Source organism: Choloepus didactylus, chromosome 18, assembly GCF_015220235.1.
Source record: "Choloepus didactylus isolate mChoDid1 chromosome 18, mChoDid1.pri, whole genome shotgun sequence".
In the NCBI taxonomy this organism is placed as follows: Eukaryota; Metazoa; Chordata; class Mammalia; order Pilosa; family Megalonychidae; genus Choloepus; species Choloepus didactylus.
The window spans coordinates 17,057,161-17,079,443 of record NC_051324.1 but is presented as its reverse complement, the minus strand read 5'-3'; the positions used below and the strand labels follow the sequence as shown (position 1 = coordinate 17,079,443).

The following is a 22,283-nucleotide window of genomic DNA, read 5'->3' as shown; positions in this document are numbered from 1 at the left end:
GCTATATTAGAAATGCCAGGCTTGGGTGCTACTAAACTATTCAGAATACTATTCATTTTCACTATTACACCTACTGTTTGAAAACATACTTTAATCTTTGGCATTATAAGGAAGAATTCATTTTCAAAGACATAAATTCATTTCAAGAGAAGCATAAAAATACATTAAAATCAAATCAAATATTTATTCTATATCTAACAGATGCAAGGCACTGAACTACACATTAAAGAGATTAGAAAGTACCTGCTTATAATACATTTGGGGAAAAAAAAGAAACAAAGAAAGCATCAAATAATTTCAACATAATATTCCAGAAAATAAACCCACCTATCTAGAAATCATAAATAGATCTGCATTACCTCAGGCTGTCCTGTGGGCCATCATTTTATTGTATGTAAACTAAACAATTTATACTAGCACCCTATGATCCATATCATATTTCATATTATACAATTTTAATTCAAAAGAGGAATTCTCATCCAAAATATAGATACTATCAAAAGAAGTAATTCATCATTAACTGACAAACGATTAGTAGAGTCAATTCAGACAAGAAGTAAAGATAATTGTAGAATGTGATAATTAAATAGGTGAATCAATCCACAAACCTGAAAAGAAAATTAGATGCTGAATAGACAGGCAAGAGGAGACATGATGGTTCTGGAGAGTAAAAAAAAAGTACAAGAACACACACACACACACATATATATTAAATTAGAAGATATTCTTCACTGAATAGATTTGTTTGGCAGAAACAAAGCACTGAAGTGGCTGAGGAATTGGAATTTTATTTCTTAGGGAATTAGAAATAACTGTAAATTCTGTAAGTACAACGAACACCAAGGTTAGAGTGGTTATTTATTTAATATTGAATAAGTTTATTGTGTCCACTATATGTCAGGCTTTATGCTACATCACAGCTGAGGTACAGTGGTAAGCCAAAGAGGCACAATGGACCCTCCCATAGTGAGACTTGGGAAGACTCCCCACAGAGGTGGTATGGGGCTACATTAGAAGTACCAAGCTTGGGTGCTACTAAACTATTCAGAATGCTACTCATTTTCACTATTGTACCTACTGTTTAAAAACGTACTTTAATCTTTGAGAGTCACTATCTCAGAGAAAAGTGAATTATCTGCTTTGAAAAGACTCTTCCCAAGGCTCCCTGTATGTCCTTATTCCTTAGGCTATAAATAACAGGATTCAGCATGGGGGTCACCACAGTGTACATCACAGCCATAACAGTCTCCTTTACAGTAGAATTATTAGTTGAGGGACATAAGTAGAGGCCAATGATTGTCCAATAAAAAAGCAACACCACAGAAAGGTGGGAGCCACAGGTGGAGAAAGCCTTGCAGATGCCCCTGGCAGAAGGCACCTTGAGAATGGAGAAAACAATTTGTACATAAGATGAAAAGATCAACAGGAATGGAACAATAATGACAAGCCCACCCAAGATAAATATCACCATTTCATTTATCTCAGTGTTGATGCAGGCCAACTTCAGTAGAGCCAACATGTCACAAAAAAAGTAGGGGATCACATTATCTTCACAGAATGAAACTGAGCCATAAGTAAGGTATGCAACAGAGATAAATGTAGACAGCGCCCAAGACAGCGCTACCAGGGAGAGGCAGAGCTTGGGGATCATGATGGTGGTGTAGTGCAGGGGGCAACAGGTGGGCACATACCAGTCATAGGCCATGGCCATTAAGGAGGAGGATTTCCAGATCTGCAAAAAGTAGGAAGAAGTACATGTGGCCCAGGCAGCCTGCATAAGGAATGGAGGGGACTTGGCTCTGCATGATCTGTAGTAATTTGGGAATGGTCACAGAGGAGAAGCAGAGATCAGAGAAAGACAAATTGCTGAGAAACAAATACGTTGGTGTGTGGAGGTGGGAGTCCAGTCGAATCAGAGCAACAATGAGGAGGTTCCCCAGGATGGTGGTAAGATACATGACTAGGAACAAGGCATAGAAGAGGTTCTACTGCTCTGGCTCAATGGGCAGGCCCAGAAGGAGGAACTCAGAGATGACAGTTTGGTTTACCCCTTTCATGTTGCTTTTGTTTTACCTTTTTAAATTTAAGAAAAAAATTTATGAAAATATTAATAGATATATACACATATATACACACTGCAGAACTTTTGGAAAGATATTTTTAAATTAAATGCCCATAAATCATAAGGATTAAGTTCACAGTACTTTCTTTGTCCTCTCCCAAGTATATAAATAAATATTTACATAAAGAAAAGCTACAAAAGCATATGAAGTTATGGACAAGTTTAACAATATTCCATAATTCTATAAGAATGTTCCATAACTGCACCATGGGTAGGACCAGATTAGCAATGTCTGAAAGTAGGTAGAAAATGGTCTAAGCAAACACTTCTGTATACCTCTAACTTAAGGATGCAAATAATATACTACCAATCAGCAAACCAATCACTAACCTTATCATTCAGGAATGACAGCGATAGTGATTATGATAATGGTGATGGTTGTGTTGATGATGATGATAATGCTGACAATGACAATCAGACCACAACAATATTTGTTAGTGCCAAACACTGGACTAAAAGCTTAATATGCATTAGCTCATTTCTTCTTCATAGCAATTCTATAGGGTAGATATTATCTTCATTTTATAGAGATTTACACTCATTAAGTAACTTGTCCCAGATTCCACACCCATTAATCCCAGAAGTCTAACTTCACATTTGACCCTTAGTCAGGTGTGCTTCCAGAACTGGTTATATATTACAGACTGGTATGTATTATAAAGATAAAGTCTTACAAATGGGAGTGGAAACAGAATGAGTTCTGAGAGTAAAGCATTCTGGGGAGGGAGTGAGAAATTATCATCATCATCATCATCATTATTATTATTAGTCACACATCTAATAATTAGAGAGGAATACCTATAGTCAGCTTCATATTATCCAGACATACAACCACTTGTCTTGGTCAGAGAACTCAGCAGGAGTATGAGCATCTAAGTGCAGTGGAGATCTTGTGTGGTGGAGATAACACAAAATGAATGTCTTGGAGCCATTGAAAACCATGATAAACATGGTGCAAATCAACCAATTCATGGATTGGGGAATTAAACATAGTCCTTGAACACTCTCAATTTGTTAATATTTCCAAAAAATGACCTTATGGATTAGATTTTTGAGACAATCTTTGAAATTTTTGTTTCCTTCTTTTCTACTTTCTCTTCTCCCTATTCAGGTAAGTAGTCAATTCTATGCTCATTGCCTCAAGAAAGAGATGTCGCAGGAAAGCAGAAGTAGATCACAAGATTTCCTGACTTTTATGTACAAAAGCCTGAGCCACAAAGTGAGATCAGAATTTTCTGGCACAGAAAAAAAATGTTGGCTAGGATTGGGAAGTGATGTGACTTTCTTCCCAGCAAAGCAGAAAGACATTCCTTTGATGTGGGGGCAGAGGCAGTGTGCCAGTTTGAATGCATTGTGTCCCCCAAATGCCATTATCTTTGATGTAGTCTTGTGGGGCAGACGTTTTGGTGCTGATTAGATTTGCTTGGACTGTGCCCCACCCAGCTGTGGGTGATGACTCTGATGAGATATTCCCATGGAGGCAAGGCCCCACCCATTCAGGGTGGGCCTTGATCAGTGGAGCCATATAAATGAGCTGACTCAAAGAGAAGGAACTCAGTGCAGTTGTGAGTGACGTTTTGAAGAGGAGCAAGCTTGCTAGAGAGGAAGGTCCTGGGAGAAAGCCATTTTGAAACCAGAACTTTGGAGCAGACGCCAGCCACATGCCTTTCCAGCTAACAGAAGTTTTCTGGATGACATTGGCCATCCTCCAGTGAAGTTACCTGATTACTGATGTGTTACCTTGGACACTATATGGCCTTAAGACTGTAACTGTATAGCCAAATAAACCCCCTTTTTATAAAAGCCAATCCATCTCTGGTGTTTTGCATTCCACAGCATTAGCAAACTAGAGCAGGCAGGTTGGAGAACAATCAGTGGGTCCCAGGAACAGGAGGACCTGGCAGTGCCACCAGGAATATAACAAACCAAGATACAAGCATTGATTCAGAAAAGAGTAAAAACTTTTTTAAAACACCAAATGTAACTTTATGCCAATAAATCTGACGATTTTAACAAAATGGTTGATTTTCAAAGGAAAAAAATAATTTACCAATATTTACTCAAGAAACCAGACAGTGACCAACATTAGGCTTCTCCCATTGTGTCTCTGGATCACCCGGAGGCATTGGGTTGAATTCAGTGTTTCCCTAACCAGGCAATTAGAATCCCAGTCTTCCAAATAAGGAGTCATGACCTCAAACTTCACTGGAGCTGTAAACATAATAAACACTCTAGAGAGGACCCTCCATGAAGGCAAAGACCATGTCTATCTTGTTCATTTTGAATGTCAAATTGTCTACCTGTATTTTTGGTCTCTTTTTGATGACACCTTCATCGTTATATGTTTAAATATCGCATGATGGACAATAAAATATAATAAATTTCTACAGAACTTACAGTAAAAAAATAGAAGTTGTAAAGGCCACATTATCTGAGCATAATGCAGTAAAATGAAAAATTAATAACAAAAATATTAATGTGAACTACTTGGATACTAAGAAAGTCTTGCCTAAATGACTTTTGTGTAAAAGAAGCAATCAGCACAGCAATAATGCTGTATTCACAAATAAAATAAGAGGAATATACTACATACATGACTGTAAAAGAAAAAAAAACAATGCCTGATTTTTATCAATAAACTAGAAAATGAAAATAATGGATAAAGTATTAAGCTGAAATGGATAAAAATAAAGAATGGCAAAAACTCAAAGAAAGAGGATTATCAGTAAAACTAAAGTAAAATTCTAATAAATTAGAAAACAGAAAGCATCAGTAAAATTTATAAAAGAATTTAAGAACTATTTCTTTCAAAAGACCAATAAAAGAGACACAAATGGCAAATCTAACATTTAAAAAGATAAAGATAGAATGTTAGGAATTTTAAAAAGGATATAATCATAGAGACAGATTTTTAAATCTTCCTAACACTTCTCAAATAAATTTGAAAATCTGAATGAAACACATTTCTTAGCAAATATAAACTGCAAAAGTTGGCTCAAGAATATACACAGTATTTGAGTAAACCATTAAAATAAACCTGCAAAATGTAGGAAAAAAATGAAATCAACAAATATAAAACAGAAAAAAAAATTTAAATTATCTCCAATAAAAATCCTCCGGCCAACAATAAGCATTTGAAAAAATACTCAACATTATTATTCATGGGGGAAATGCAAACTAAAATCATAATAAGATACAACTACACACCCAACAGAACATTAAAAGTGAAACAAGTTGACAATGTGAAATGTTAGCAAAGATGTGGAACAACTAAGCACTCCCAAATATTGCTGATAAGAATGTAATATTACCATTTTTAATAAAGTTTAACATTTACCTACCCTAAGACCCAGAAATTTTACTCCTGAGTATATGCCCAAAAGAAATGAAAACAAATGTCCACCAGAAAGTATGTACAAGAATTTTCATGCCAGCTTTGTTAACAAAAGACAAAACTGGGAAATAACCCAAATGTCCATCTATGGATGGACAAAAGGATAAACAAATTGTGGAGTATTCTTACAGTAGAATACTAGAGAGAAATGAAAAAGAATGAACCTTACTGATTCACACAGTGATATGAAAAAATCTCAAGACCTTACATTGAATAAAGTGTCCAGACTCAAAAGAGCATTGTATGACTCCATTTATATGAAGTTCAAGAACTGGCAAATCTAATCTCCGGTGACAGAAATCAGAATCATGGTTACTTCTGGGGGTGAGTGGGTATTGACTGGGAGGGGAATGAGGGAAATGTCTGGTGTAATATAAATGCTCTATATCTTGATCCGTTCAGTGGTTATATGGGTATAAATATCAGCAAGCTGCATGCCTAAGATTTGTGCACTTTTTACTATACATAAATAATATTGACATTTTAAAAAATCATTGGGCCAGGAAGTTTTCTGGGTTTTCCAAACTTTCAAGGAAAAAACAAACCACAGGCTCTATATAAATCATTGCAGAACCTAAAATCAAATTGAAAGCTACCTGATTTATTGAAGGGAAAAAATACATGAAGAATAAAATTATAGGACAATTTCACCTATGAATATGAAAATCAAGTCTAAAATGCTAATCCTATCTTTTCATATTTTAAATTGCACAAATATGTTCAATAAGAAAAATTTAAGAATAACTTATTAGAAGCAAAAAACATTTGAAAAAAATCCATACCAATTCTTGATCAAAGCTCAGAATAAAATAAAAGACTACTTCCTTAACATAATGTTAGATCTGCCAAAATAAGGACTGCTCCCCGCTCTCTGGAGGAGTACAAATGTTATTCTCTAGATTGAAATGAAATGGAAATCACAAGATCCCTGGAGACTTAATCCTATCAAAGTATTTTGCTCTCCAGCTTTGGGGCCCCAGAACTCCGCAGTGGGTTGCTTGTTCCAGACTTACCATCAAGTCTCTGCTAGCAAGACTGGGTGACTGTTAATAGTGGAGCAGATTGTTCTCAGACCTTTAACAGCTTCACTAAGTGCTGATCATGGTGACATCCAAATACCCTCTCCTTTTAGCCCATTTAAGACATTTATGGGACAAACCAGCAAGCAAGCATTCTTTTTAAACCAAAGGGACTTTCAACAAAGTATTTGTGGTCACTGCATATAGTTTGATAGTGATTTAAACTATCAAAATTTGGAAGCAATCAAAAAGGAAGTGGTTAATTAATTAATTAAAGGCAGCACTGTCCACCAAAAATAAAATGCAACCCACAAGTGTGAACCACATATGTACTTTTCAATAAACACATTAAAAAAGGCAAAAAGAAATAAGTGAAATTAATTTTATTAATATTTTATTTAAGCCAATATATCCCAAATATTGTCATTTCAGCACATAATCAATACTAAAAATTATCAATGATATACTATACATCTATTTTGCATAGTCATTGAAATCCAATGTGTATTTTACACTTACAGCCAACTCATTTCAGACTAGCCACTTTCAAGTGCTCAATAGCTGCATGAGGCTAGTGGCTACCATATTGGACAGTGCAGATCTAAGGTATAGCTTCTCCATGGCATATTCTATAGTCAATTAAAATGAACTGTAATTTTTTTTTAAGTGAGTAGCAATGCTGGAAAACAGAGAATGGTGTCATTGACATGACAAAAGTTTTGAGAATTTCTGGAGAATATGAAGCTGGTGGAAATAAGATGGAGGAAAAGTTAATCAAGTAACCAGTTCTCACACAAAGGAAGCAAAGAAGAGACTTGCCTAGAAAATAAAGGGTCCGTTTTCCCCAGAAACTCTAGAAAACTTCCAAATTCAGAAAAGAAAAACCGGGTGTTATAGTTTGCTAATGCTGCCGGAATGCAAAACACCAGAGACGGATTGGCTTTTATAAAAGGGGTTTATTTGGTTTCACAGTTACAGTCTTAAGGCCATAAAGTGTCCAAAGTAACACATCAACAATCGGGTACCTTCACTGGAGGATGGCCAGTGGTGTCCGGAAAACCTCTGTTAGCTGGGAAGGCACGTGGCTGGCGTCTGCTCCAAAATTCTGGTTTCAAAATGGCTTTCTCCCAGGATGTTCCTCTATAGGCTGCAGTTCCTCAAAAATGTCCCTCTTAGTTGCACTTGGGATATTTGTCCTCTCTCAGCTTCTCTGGAGAAAGAGTCTGCTTTCAATGGCCGTCTTCAAACTGTCTCTCATCTGCAGCTCCTGTGCTCTCTTCAAAGTGTCCCTCTTGGCTGTAGCTCCTCTTTAAAATGTCACTCTCAACTGCACTGAGTTCCTTCTGCCCGTCAGCTCATTTATATGGCTCCAGAGATTTAATTTAGACCCACCCTGAATAGGCAGACCAACACCTCCATGGAAATTATACAATAAGAGTCATCACCCCCAGTTGGGTGGGGCACATCTCCATGGAAACACTCAAAGAATTACAGTCTAATTAAAACTGATAGGTCTGCCCACATAAGATTACATCAAAGATAATGGCATTTGGGGGGACATAATACACTTAAACTGGCACACTGGTCATGAGGCCATTGGAGGGCAGGAGGGAGGGCAAACAACAAACTCTCGGAACAGAGTCCCAGATGGGAAGCATTTGATTCAAACCCAAACCTAAACATCATCCTAACCACACTTGGCCCACTGAGTATATTGGACACTTTGCTGAGACAAGCTCCTAATGAGGCCAGTGAGGCCAGATATGGAGGGAAACAAGATCACACAGCAAACACAGCAATTAAGTCCCTGGAGCTAACCCTACCCATGACTCTTCCTACACATTTACAGGGCTGCAGCCCCTGAGAGTCCACCAGTGCATGCTGAAGGAGAAGGGTCAGGGACCAGGCAAGAGTGAGCAAATCAAAGAGCCACCTGAACCTTGAGCTTTACCTGGAGCAGGCACTGTGCAACACTGAGGAGAGGATCTGCCACCCACACATTCATCAGCCACTCACCTCCTTCTCATTGATCTACTCCCATGGCTCCTACAATCCAAAAATATCTACCTACCTATTTATCTACCCACCCAACTTTTCTCACCCCCTGAGCCACCCACCTCAGTGACCTGGGGAAGAGAATAACCAGCCAAAACTGATCCAAGTCCATGCTCCCTGTCTACTTAGCCTGAGGACATCTAAACACACCTGCAGAATGACATGAAGGTCTGAGTTGCTCAAGATTAAAAGGCGTTAGAAGCTCTCTTGCCAATGACAGGCACTGAGCTCTCCCAAATCTTGGAGATCCAATCCACAACACTTGGAACTAATGAAAAATGACTCCTCCACTTGATTCTTTTGTTACCTAGATTAATACCACCACATGAACATCTTGCCTCCTTTCCTTTTGAAGACCTCGTGACCCAGAGAACATTGGTCAGGAAAGTGAGAGTTAGAAGGGAATAAGATTGAAGGGGATGGTCAGGGGACATGGGGCAAGCAACTGGGATTAGAAGGACTCCAGAGCAGCACATAGCGTTTGCATGCTAGATCTCTGGAGCTGGATGGCCTGGGATCACCTAACACCATCCTTTTCCAACTTCATGACTTTGATCAGGATCTTAACCTCCTAATCTGGATTCTCTCATTGGTCTTATGGGGATACAACATGCTACAGGGAGGAAAAAATTTTAAAATCCTTGTAAAAAATAATGTGGCATATAATATGGCATATACATATATGTAGTAAGACAAAGATGAGGCATAAGGGAGACTTACTGTCATGTTTACCTTTTGTAACCCAGATGCAGTATTTTCACAAGTACCCACTATGATTATCACCCTAGTGAACCCAGCACTTCAGTGTGGAGGACCACTGAGGAATGAAAGAAGCTACTGGCCCAAAAATGACAGATCAGAACCCAAATAGGAGGAGTGTTCCTTCAAGTTATACATTGAATCTACCCTATTCCCTGGTTAAAGATATGAATACTAGGACAGAATGATGGAGGGTGAGGAAACCAGTTTTGTGGAAAGGAGTTCCCAAATACTTCTTACACTCTGCTTTCCTAGGAAGGTCCCTTCTAGGCAAAACATTCAGGAACCCAGATGAGTTACACTCCATTTCCTACTGGCCTGCAGCCTTGGCAACTTGCTGAACTTTTTCAACCCTCCATTCCACAATTAATTAATCTTACAAACAAATAAACAATTGATTAGTTCCTTTTAACAGGTCTGGTGATTCCCCAATTACATATGGAGATGGGGGTCACTGCTGGGAGTGGAAAACAATGAGGATGATGACTTCTAAATCATCCTGCAGAAATCTAATTGTAGAATTAAGGAATACTAGTTTTTGGTGTTAAAAAGGACTTTCAAACTCTCTCCCAGCTTACTCAGTTTTTTTGAGTGTGGCTCCAGAGCTTGCTTCCTGTTTCCTACCTCTGCATTATGCATTCCCAGCCCAAATTCCTGTAACTGTCTTCTGACTTCTCTCTTCTGCAGTGCTCTGATGCCTGGGATCCCTGGGTCCCAAAGAAACTCATTAGCAACAAACCTAGTATTTGCCCCACCCAACTTCTACACCTTTCCGAGCCACATTTCTGAATAAGTCACATCCAAAGATGGAATTCTGGATTCACCTCAAATCTAACTTTCTCAGGAAAGCTTTCTCTGACTATCACATCCCACACTGATATCTCTGTTCCATATCGCCTATACTATCAGAGCTTCTACAACAGTTATCAGAATCAAATACTATAACACTTGATCCCCACTGCTTTTTGTTGTCCAGTGATTGTCTCCATATATAATGACCTTCTCTCCTTGCCTGGACTTAAAGCTCCATGATAGCAAGCAATATGTTAATCAATTCACAAAGAAAATATTTAATCCATTGGTTCATTAACGCTTCCTTCAAGAAATATTTACTGGATAATTACTATGAGCAAAGCACTGAACCTTGTGCTGGGGGAAAAACACTGACCAAGGTAGACATGATCCCGGCCCTCAAGGAGCTTACAATCTGGCTAGCAGAGGTGAACACTAAACAAGCTACGACCACTTATTACAGATGTTACCTTAAGGGAATACAGGTTGCAATAAGAGCATGTATCAGGGACAAATAGCCTTATCCAGTGGGTCAAGGAGGATATTGAAGAAAGGTTTAAGCAGAATCTGAGTTTTCCAGGAGAAGGGAATGAAACTATCCAGAGAGAGGAAATGGCAAAAGGAAAAGCCCAGAGGTGAGAGAGAGCCTGGAGCTTTTTACAAATTAAGAAAGTTCAGTATAGCTGAGGTATATAGTGTGCATGCTGGGAGGAGGAGAGAGGATGGTGGGGTGCAGATAGGGGGCAGAAAGGTGAGTGATAAAGCTGGAGAGGCAGGCAGAGACAGGTCTTATAGGGCCATGTAAACCAAGGTTAGAAGCTTATATTTTACACGGAGGTCAATGGAAAATCATTGAAAAAGTTGAAGCAGAGGAGACACATAATCAAACTGGCATTTTAGAAAGATCTCCCTGGCTGCTGTACAGAGAATGGATTGGAGTCATTTGAGACCAGAGGCAAGGAGTGCATTTAGGAGAGTGCCACAGACACCCAGGGGGAGGTAGATGGTGATGGTAGCCTAAATTTTGGTTGTTAAGAGTGAGGATAGAGAAGGAAACAGATTTGAGAGATAATTAAGAGTAGAATTTTCAGAACTTGGTGATTGTCTAGATATAGCAAGTAAAGCAGAGGAAGTAGTTCATCACACTTTAGTTGATACCAGTCCATTTGTTCTATCTGGTTGCATTGTTCCATCATCCTGCTGTATCCCAATTCACTTATAATATATTGGACAATTGCATTGTTCCATACTTTTTAAAATAATAAGCTGCATGAAAAACTTCCTTTAACTAAATCTTTGCATAAAACTCTAGCCATTTTCTACTAATTCCTAGAGCTGGAATTCCTGTGTCAAAAATTGCAATGCCTTTCAGAGGATTTTCATCTATATTGCCACATTGTCCTCCAAAAACTTATACCATTTGCTGTTCCATAATCAGGTTATGAAAGTACCCATTTCCTTGTATGCTGGCTATTAATATTATTTTGGAATGTTTTCTTAGCTTTCAAACAAAAATTAATCTCCTTTTATGTTTTAATGGCATCTTCTCTTTTTGTTGAGGAATTTTTTTCACATGCTTAGTGGCCATTTTTACTTCTTGTGTATCAGTCTGGATCCTAGCAAGAGAAAGAATTGACTCCACATCATTCAAACAAAGAGATTTTAAGGAAAGGATGAATGACAAAGGTGTGATCTGAGTTAAGGGAATTCACAAGGGAATTGAAGCACCCAAAGACTAGCCAGAATCTATTATTACCCCTGGGGCTGAAAGACAAGAGGAGAAAATAGTGTAGACCAGAAGGAATTGGAGCTGTGGAAGAACGGCCATGGGCAGTGTAGTCACAGAGAGAGTTACTGCCAGAGTCATGACACTGAATCTGAGTGAGAACAAGGAAGAAACTGTGAAAGAGTGACCACAGGGCAGTGCAGTCACAGAGAGAGAGAGCTACTGTCAGAGTCATGATACTGAAACTGAGTGGGAACAAGGAAGAAATTCTCTTTCTTTCAGCCCACCAAACTCTTTCTGTTTTTGCATATGTTAAACTCAACAAGCAGAGAGTCTTGCGATGCATTTGTATGAGTCAGCTTCACAAAAACAAAGCAGGCCCTAGAATGGCAGAGAATGGATCTGAAAAGGAAGGAGAAGATAAGGAAGCAACAAAATGGAGACTAGCCAGAAGATCTTCTTTTGTGAGTTGCCTGTTCATGACCCTTAGCCATTTATTTAATTAGAGTATTCTTATTTTTCTTCATTATTTATATGGGTTTCTTAAATGTTTGTGGATAACTATTTCTGTATCATTACATGCAAAAATACACAGCACCAACAAGGTAAAATTAGCAATGCCTGGCATCCAATCAAAAATTACTAGGCATGCAAAGAAGTAGTAAATTCTAAATCATAATGAGACCAAAAATCAATCTGTTGAGAGGCAGGGCAAGATGGGAGCACAGTGAGGTGTGGAATTTAGTTAATCCTCTAGAGCAACTAGTAAATAGCCAGGAACAACTAGTACACAGCCTGGAACTCTGTTGAGGGACATCTGTGACTTGACACACATTGTACACCAGCCTGGAATAGGTGGAATGGCTGAGATCATAGCATAGAACTGTGAGTAAAGCTCCCCAAACTGTGGAGCTGGAACCCACCCTCCCCACCCCCCACCAGCACAGCAGGCTGACTAATAAGATTTCCCTATGGGAAAAAGAAGCAGGCTACCTGGAGCAAGGGAAAGTGATTTAACCAAGCTCCAATTGTGGTTTTAATTAACAAATTTGAACTACTGAATACAAGCTACAAGCACAGATAAACCCAGAGCAAGCAGGAAAGGAACCCAGAGGTCTATCCCAGCAGAGAGGAGGTGGGGCTGATGGAAAAAAAAAACAAATAAATAAAAACAGAGGCTTTTGGAGATGGCTGAGGTCAGAATACTGGAAAACATCTGTGCCCCAAGAAAGGGGCACAGAGAATCGGTACCAACACCAGTTGACCAGCAAAAGTGGGGGCCTGAGGACTAGCTCTGAAAAGGGATTTTCCTTCTTTTTCTTATTTTTTTCTCCCATTCTAAGTAGCTCATTAGAGGAAGTCTCAGGCATTTTTGATTGTCAGTGGTAAACCAGGCAAGGGTGAAGTTAAGAGAGACAGAGAGACAAAGGAGGAATTCAAATGTAGGAGATAATTCCCTAAAGGGTATATCATCCCTAAGAAAAGGGGGACAGGGTCCAGCTCAAGTGGCTGCCCTCCGTCAGAGAATTCAGATCCCAAGGCCTTAGGGGGAAAAAACAGAAACAACTTAAGCTTGGCTTCTGATACCCTCAGCCCCTGGCCAGAAGAGGGTCCACTGAGAATTAAAGGACCACACCTCTTTTTACAACAGTGGGGAGCTGTGGGCTGACAAGCACCACCTGCTGAACAGGATAGAAAAAGCACAGAGTCTAGAGGCCTCACAGGAAAGTCTGACAACCTGCTGGGTCTTATCCTCAGGGAAATGTGATACTGATTACACCTTCAACCTGAGACTGGGCCTGCCTGGTCTGGGAAAATCTGTTTGGGGTAATCAAGGAAACCAGAAGCCTCAACAACAAAAACTTACAAGTCACTTTAGGAAAAACAAAGATATGACCCAGTCAAAGAAACAAACTTACTTCAAATGAGATACAGGAGTTGAGACAGCTAATTAAAGATCTTCAAATAAATATGCTAAATCAATCCAAAAAATCAATTCAACAAGTTGAGGGAAGATGTGGCAAAAGAGATGAAGGATATAAAGAAGACATTGGGCAAACTTAAGGAAGAACTCAAAAGTTAGAAAAAACAATTGGCAGAACATATGGGGATGAAAGCCACAATACAAGAGATGAAAAACAAAATGGAGACATACAGCAGCAGATTTGAAAAGACAGAATAAAGGATTCATGAACTGGAGGACAGGACATCTGAAATCCCACACACAAAAGAAGAGAGAGGGAAAAGAATGGAAAAATATGAGCAGCATCCCAGGGAATTGAATGGCAACATGAAGCACATGAATATATGTGTCATGGGTATCCCAGAATGAGAACAGAAGGGAAAGGGGGGCAGAAACAATAACAGAGGAAATAATCACTGAAAATTTCCCATCTCTTATGAAGGATATAAAATTACAGATCCAAGAAGCACAGCATACCCCAAACAAAACAGACATGAATAGACCTATGCCAAGACACTTAATAATCAGATTATCAAATGTCAAAGACAAAGAGAGAATTTTGAAAGCAACAAGAGAAAAGTGATCCATCACATACAAGGGAAGCTCAATCAGACTATGTATGGATATCTCAGTAGAAACCATGGAAGCAAGAAGGCAGTGTTATGATACAATTAAGGTACTGCAAAAGAAAAGCTTCCAAACAAGAATTCTATACCTAGCAAAACAGTCCTTCAAAAAATGAAGGAGTGGAGGGTTGGCCAAGATGGCAGAGTGGTGAGGTGTGGAATATAGTCTCTCCACTAGGGCAGCTGGTAATTAGCCAGAAACTGTTTGAAACAGCATTCTTCAAGTCTACAGTGACCAGTCATGCATTGTAGACTAGCCTGGAGTGAGTGGAACAGCTGAGGTCAGAGCAAAATTTGTAAGTTTCCCCAACCACAGGTGTGGCACCCTTCCATGCCCAGACCCCATGGACTGACTCACAGCTGGCTCTCTGAAGGGAAAAATCCAATCTGCTGGGAGAAAAAGGAGGGCTCAACCCAGCCTAAACTGCAGAATTAACAAATTATTTTATTAACTATTGGAGTTGGGGGTGTTTGGGGTGTTAGAGAAGGGCTAGGCTCCAGGATGTGGGGGCACATAGAAGTGGGAGCCCATTCTTCAGCTCCAAAAAGGCTTCCTTTTTGCTTTTGGTTTTTTCTACATTTTGTCCCCATTCCTCTATAGTTTTCTGACTCCTTATCTTCTCACACTTCAATAGTCCCTGGCAAGGGCAGAATTAAATCTATTGGAGAAACCTACAGCTGGCTCTCTGAGAGAAAAAAATCTGCTGGGAGATAGAAGGACGTCTCAACCCAGCCTCAACTGCAGAACTAATCAACAAATTAATTAGCTTTTGGAGTTGGGGGGGCACATAAAAGCAGGTACCCATTCTGCAGCTCCAAAAAAGGCTTGCTTTTTTATTTTCTACATTTCGTCCCTTTTCTTTATTGCTCTGTGACTTCTTATCTTTTGACATTTCAATAGCACCCTGGCAAGGGTGAAATAAAAGCTGTTGTAGAGTAACTATCCAGCTGAAAGAGAAAATACACTAAAGAGCATATTTTTAAATAATCTTTACTGACATTGGAGAAAGGCCCCAAAGGGGGATATTTTTTCTTTTTCTATTTCTTTTTTTTTCTTTCTTTTTACAATAATTATTCTAAGTAGCTCTTAACAGAAAGCCTCAGATATTTGCAATGACTCCTGAATATAGGCAGTGGAGAGCTGAAAGAGATATGACAGAAAGCAATCATCCTAGTGGGGGAGACAATAGCCCAAAGGGCATAACTTCCCCAAGAAAAGGAGGCATGGTCCAGCTCAATTGGCAGCCCTCCTTCAAAGAACACAGAACCCAGGGGCTGAAATTCAGAAACCAGTTTCAGTCAGTCACAGCCCAACAGGCTCAGAGTCTGCAGAGAACTAAAGTCTCAGCACCTCCCTACACTAGTGGGGGAGCTGAGGCCTGGCAAGCACCACCTGCTGGACAAGATAGGAAAAGCACACAATCTAAAGGCCTCACAAGAGGGTCTCATTCTCAGGGAAACTCATCACCCTCCTCCTGAGACCTGGGCCCATCTGGCAGGGGAAAACTTGACTAGGGTTGACCATATCTGAGGAGATGCTGTCACATAAAAGGCTACACAGAGGCATGGCAAGAAATAGAAAAACAAGGGGTGTGTTCTAGTTTGCTAATGCTGCAGAATGCAAAACACCAGAGATGGATTGGCTTTTATAAAAAGGGAGGTTATTTGGCTACACAGTTACAGTTTTAAGGACATAAAGTGTCCAAGGTAACGTATCAGTTATTGGGTACCTTCACTGGAGGATGGCCAATGGCGTCTGGAAAACCTCTATTAGCTGGGAAGGCACATGTCTGGCATCTGCTCCAAAGTTCTGGTTTCAAAATGGCTTTCGCCCAGGACGTTCCTCTCTAGCAAGCTTGCTCCTCTTCAAAACGTGACTCACAGCTGCACTCAGTTCCTTCTCTTTGAGTCAGCACGTTCATATGGCTCCACTGATCAAGGCCCACCCTGAATGGGTGGGGCCACACCTCCATGGAAATATCCCATCAGTTATCATCTACAGTTGGGTGAGGCACATCTCCATGCAAACAACCTAATCCAAACGTTCCAACTTAATCCCCACTATTATGTCTGCCCCACAAGATTGCATCAAAGAATATGGTTTTTTCTGGGGGACATAATACATTCAAACCTGCACATTCCACCCCCTGGACCCCAGAAAAACATATTCTTTCCAAATACAAAATACATTCATCCCACAATACCACAGAAACTTAAATCATTTCAGTAACAATAGTTAAGTACAAAATCCCATCAAAATCAAATATAGGCATGGTCAGTCCTAAGGCATACTTTTCCTTTAGCTTTGTATCTGTGGACTTAGAACAAGTTATATGCGTCCAATATATAAAGAAGAGACATAGGATAAACATTCCCATTGCCATAAGGAGAAAGAGTAAGGAAAACAGGGTTAACAGGACCAAAACAGTTCCTAAAACTCGCAGGACAAACTCCATTAGATTTCAGAGTCTGAGAGTCATTTACAAAATGATGTTGCATCCTTGTGGCTTGAGAGAGTGGGATTCTAACCCTTCCTAAGGGCCTTTGTGGCAGCCCTTTCCTCTCCAAACGCTGGGGTGAGTGCGCCAACATATCCACACATTGGGGAGACCACCTTCTCGGCTCCACCCTCCTCAAACATCGGGGCTGCACCTGGATTCCCTTCCATCTCCAGGGCACATGCTCAACCCCTTCAGAACAATGTGGTGGCAGCCAGGCTCTCCCCAATTCCCTGGGAATGTGCTCCACCCTCTTTGGGGCTTGAGGTGGCAGGACATTTCCTGAGCATTGAGGCAGAAGGCCTGCCCTCGACCTCCAGGGCAAACTCACCCTTTCCATGCATGTGGGCTGCTCTGCTCTCCCAGCCCAAGACCTCTTGACTCCAGACCTCAACCTCCATGGCTCTGTCTTTGAAGAAATTTTTCCTTCAGTTTGTTCCTTGTCTGTCTCCTCCAGTCCAGACTGGCAACGGCCCTGTCTATAAAGATCTCACAAAAATTCTGTTGGCTTCGCATGAAGCATACAGGGGTCAAAGCCATCAGACAATAGGACTTTCAACAAATCCTTTCTGGATAATTCCATCTCCAATCTTGGCTTGTACTGAAATGGCGGCTGGGTTCCATGTTTGGTTACATCCTCACGTTGGGCTGTAGCTTCTGGGATTCCACCCCTTGGAATCTCATAATTTTCCAAGCCATTGGCTTCTGGTTTCTTTGAACCCAAGAGTTCAGTTCTAAGTTTATCTCTCTCTGCTCACATTTTACTATAAGCTGCAAGAAGAAGCCAGGGTCTCTCCTCCACATGTAGTCTGGAGATCTCTGCAGCTAAGTATTCCAGGTTGTCACTTTCAAATTCTTCCTTCCATCTGACACGAGGATTCAATTTTGCCAAATTCTCTGCCACTTTAAAACAAGGATCACCCTTCTTCCAGTTTACAACAACACATTCATCATTTCTGCTCAAGTCCTCATCAGAAGTATCTTTAGAGTCCATATTTCCACAAACAGTCTCTTCAAAGCAGTTTAGGCCTTTTGTATTAAGCGCCTCACAATTCTTCCAGAATCTTCCCCTTATCCATCTAAAAAGCCGTTCCAACATGTTTGGTATTTGCAAACTCAGCAGCAAAAGCACCCCACTTCTCTGGTACCAAAATCTGTTCTAGTTTGCTAATGCTGCAGAATGCAAAACACCAGAGATGGATTGGCTTTTATAAAAAGGGGGTTTATTTGGCTACACAGTTACAGTTTTACGGACATAAAGTGTCCAAGGTAACATATCAGTAATCGGGTACCTTCACTGGAGGATGGCCAATGGCATCTGGAAAACCTCTGTTAGCTGGGAAGGCACATGTCTGGCATCTGCTCCAAAGTTCTGGTTTCAGAATGGCTTTCTCCCAGGACATTCCTCTCTAGCAAGCTTGCTTCTCTTCAAAACATCACTCACAGCTGCACTCAGTTCCTTCTCTTTGAGTCAGCACACTCATATGGCTCCACTGATCAAGGCCCACCCTGAATGGGTGGGGCCACGCCTCCATGGAAATATCCCAACAGTTATCATCTACAGTTGGGTGGGGCGCATCTCCATGCAAACAACCTAATCCAAACGTTCCAACTTAATCCCCACTATTATGTCTGCCCCACAAGATTGCATCAAAGAATATGGCTTTTTCTGGGGGACATAATACATTCAAACCAGCACAGGGTGAAAAACTCTGATCAACTAAATGGAACCTAAGTTAGAGGTCTAGAATAAGTTGAATTGAACACCAAATGTTAGAGAACAAAGCCAATCAATAAGAAAACCCTAGGTAAAAGAGTGAAAGTGAGCTTCAGAATAAACTAATCAGGAATATCAGATGCCTAGATGGCTTAAGATAATGAGCCATACTAGGAAATGTGAAAATATGAACCAGTCAAAGGAACAAACAAATAGTTCAACCAAGATGCAGGAGTTGAGAAAACTAATGCTAAATCAATTTGATGAACTGAGGGAAGAACTAACTAAAGATGTTCAAACAAATCTCCTAAATCAATTCAAAAATCAGCTCAATGAACTGAGGGAAGATATGGCAAAGAGATGAAGGATATAAGGAAGACACTGGATGACCATAAAGAAGAATTCATAAAATTAAAAAAAAAAACAAGTGGAATAACTTATGGAAATGAAGGGTGTAATGGAGGGGGTGAAAAACACAATGGAGGGATACAACAGTAGATTTTAACAAGCAGAAGAAAGATCAGTAAATGGGAAGACAAGAAATTTGAATTCATACACACAAAAGAACAGATGGTGAAAAGAATGGAAAAATACAAGCAGGGTCTTAGGGAGCTGAGTAACAACATGAAAGACATAAAAATAAGTGTTATGGGAGTCCCAGAAGGAGAAAAGAAGAGAAAAGGGGTAGAAATAATAATAGAAGACATATTCACTGAAAATTTCCCAACTTTTATGAAAGACAAAAACTTACAGAATTCAAGAAGTACGGAGTATCCCAAACAGAACAGATACCAATAGACCTTCTCCAAAACACTTACTGAGCAGATTATCCAATGTCAAAGACAAAGAGAGAATTCTGAAAGCAGCAAAGAAAAGCAATCCATCATATACAAGGGAAGCTTGATGAGACTAGGTACAGATTTCTCTGCAGAAATCTTGGAGGTGAGAAGACAATGGTATGATATATTTAAGATACTGAAAGAGAAGAACTGCCAACCAAGAATTCTATATCCAGCAAAACTGTCCTTCAAAAATTAGGGATAGTTTAAAATATTTTCAGACAGACACAGAGAGAGTTTGTGAATAAGAAACTGACACTACCAGTGCTGGAAGGTGAGGGGAAAAGAAAGAGACAGTTTGGAGAACAGTGTAGAAATGAAGATTATCAGGAAGGGTAAAAGGAGAGAGAGAAAAAAAAATACGACATGCCTTATAAAATCCAAAAGACAAAATGGAAGAAGAAAGTACTGCCCTTATAGTAATAACACTAAATATTAATGGATTAAACCCCCAATAAAAAGAAACAAACTGGCAGAAAGGATTAAAACACAGAACCCATTTATATGCTGTCTACAAGAAACTCACTTTAGACACAAGGACAAAAATCAGCTGAAAGTGAAAGGTTGGAAAAAGATATTTCATGTAATTGGTAACCAGAAAAAGTGGGAGTAGCCATATTAATATCAGACAAATTAAACATCAAAAGTAAAACAATTAAAAGAGACAAAGAAGGACACTATATATTAATAAAAAAGTCAATTCATCAAGAAAATATAAAAATCATAAACATTTATACACCAAAGCAGAGTGCCCCAAAATTCATGAGGCAAACTCTGAGAACACTGAAAGGAGAAGTAGATACCTCTACAATAATAGTTGGAGACTTCAATACATCCCTCTCATCAATGGCTAGAACATCTAGACAGAAGATCAATTAAAGAAATAGAGATGCTGAATTGTATGATAAATGAACTAGACTTGACAGATATTTATACAACACTATGACCCACAACAGCAGGATACACGTTTTTCTCAAGGGCTCATGGAACATTCTCTAGGATAGACCACATGTTGGGTCACAAAGCAAGTCTCACCAAACTTAAAAATATTGATATTATACAAAACACTTCCTTGGGTCATAAAGGAATGAAGTTGGAAATAAATAACAGGCAGAAGACTGTAAAATTCACAAACATATGGAGGCTAAACCACACACTCTTAGAAAAACAGTGGGTAAAGGAAGAAAATATAAGAGAAATTAGTAAATATCTTGAGGCAAATGACAATGAAAACACAACATATCAAAATTTATGGGATGCAGCAAAGGCAGTGCTGAGAGGAAAATATACTCCCTAAATGCTTATATTAGAAGAGAGAGCAAAAATTGAGGAATTAACTGTTCCCCTGAAGGAACTAGAGAAAACAGCAAACTAACCCCAAAGCAAACTGAAGGAAAGAAATAACAAAGATTAGAGCAGAAGCAAATGAAATTGAGAACAGGAAAACAATAGAGAGAATCAACAAAGCTAGAAACTGATTCTTGGAGAAAATCAATAAAATTGATGGACCCCCTACCTAGGCTAACAAAAAAAGAAAAAGAGAGCGAGAGAGTGGATGCAAATAAATGCATGCAGAAATGGGAAAGGGGACATAACTACTGACCATGCAGAAACAAAGGAGATAATGAGAAGATAGTAAGAGAAATTATATGCTAATAAACTAGACAACTTACACGAAATGGACAACTTCCTAGAAAAGCATAAACAACCAACACTGACTTGAGAAAAGATAGATGACCTCAACAAACCAATCTCAACTAAAGAGATTGAGTCAGTCATCAAAAATCTCCCGAAAAAGAAAAGCCCAGGACCAGACGGCTTAACATGTGAATTCCACCAAACATTCAAGAAAGAATCACTACCAATCCTGCTCAAACTTGTCAAAAAAATTGAAGATGAGGGAAAGCTACCCAACCCATTCTATGAAGCCAACATCACCCTAATACCAAAATCAGAAAACAGTACTACAAAAGAGGAAATTATACACCAAACTCTTCAATGAATATGGATACATAAATCCTCAACAAAATACTCACAAATCAAATCCAGCAAAACATTAAAAGAATTATACACCATGACCAGGTGGGGTTTATTCCAAGTATACAAGGCTGGTTCAACACAAGAAAATAAATTAATGTAATACGCCACATCAATAAATCAAAACAGAAGGACCGCATGATCATCTCAATCAATGCAGAAAAGGCATCTGACAAAACTCAACATCCTTTCTTGATGAAAATACTTCAAAGGATAGGAATAAAAAGGAAATTTCTCTATATGATAAAGGCACTGACAGCTAACATACTCAATGTGAAAAGACTGAAAGCTTTCCATCTAAGATCAGGAACAAGACAGGGATGCCCACTGCCACCATTGTTATTCAACATTGTACTGGAAGTTTGAGCTAGAGCAAGTAGGCAAGAAAAAGAAATAAATGGCATCCAAATTGGAGAGGAAGAAGTAGAACTTTCACTCTTTGCAGATGACATGATTCTATATGTAGAAAATCCAGAAAAATCTACATGAAAGCTATGAAAACTAATCATGAATACAGCAAAGTGGCAGACTACAAGATCAACATGCAAAAATCTGTAGTGTTCTTACACACATGTAATGTGCAACAAGAGGAAGAAATCAAGAAAAAATTCCATGTACAATAGTAACCAAAAGAATCAAGTATTTAGGAATAAACTTAATAAAGGCAACAAAAGACCTATACAGAGAAAACTACAAGAAGCTGCTAAGAGAAATCAAGCAGGACCTTAAAATATGG

At 39.3% G+C, this 22,283-nt stretch overlaps 1 pseudogene; it reads right to left on the bottom strand.

Moving 5' to 3' along the window:
• Positions 1-1,111: 1,111 nt before the first annotated feature.
• Positions 1,112-2,057, bottom strand: LOC119513743 (annotated as a pseudogene).
• Positions 2,058-22,283: the final 20,226 nt, after the last annotated feature.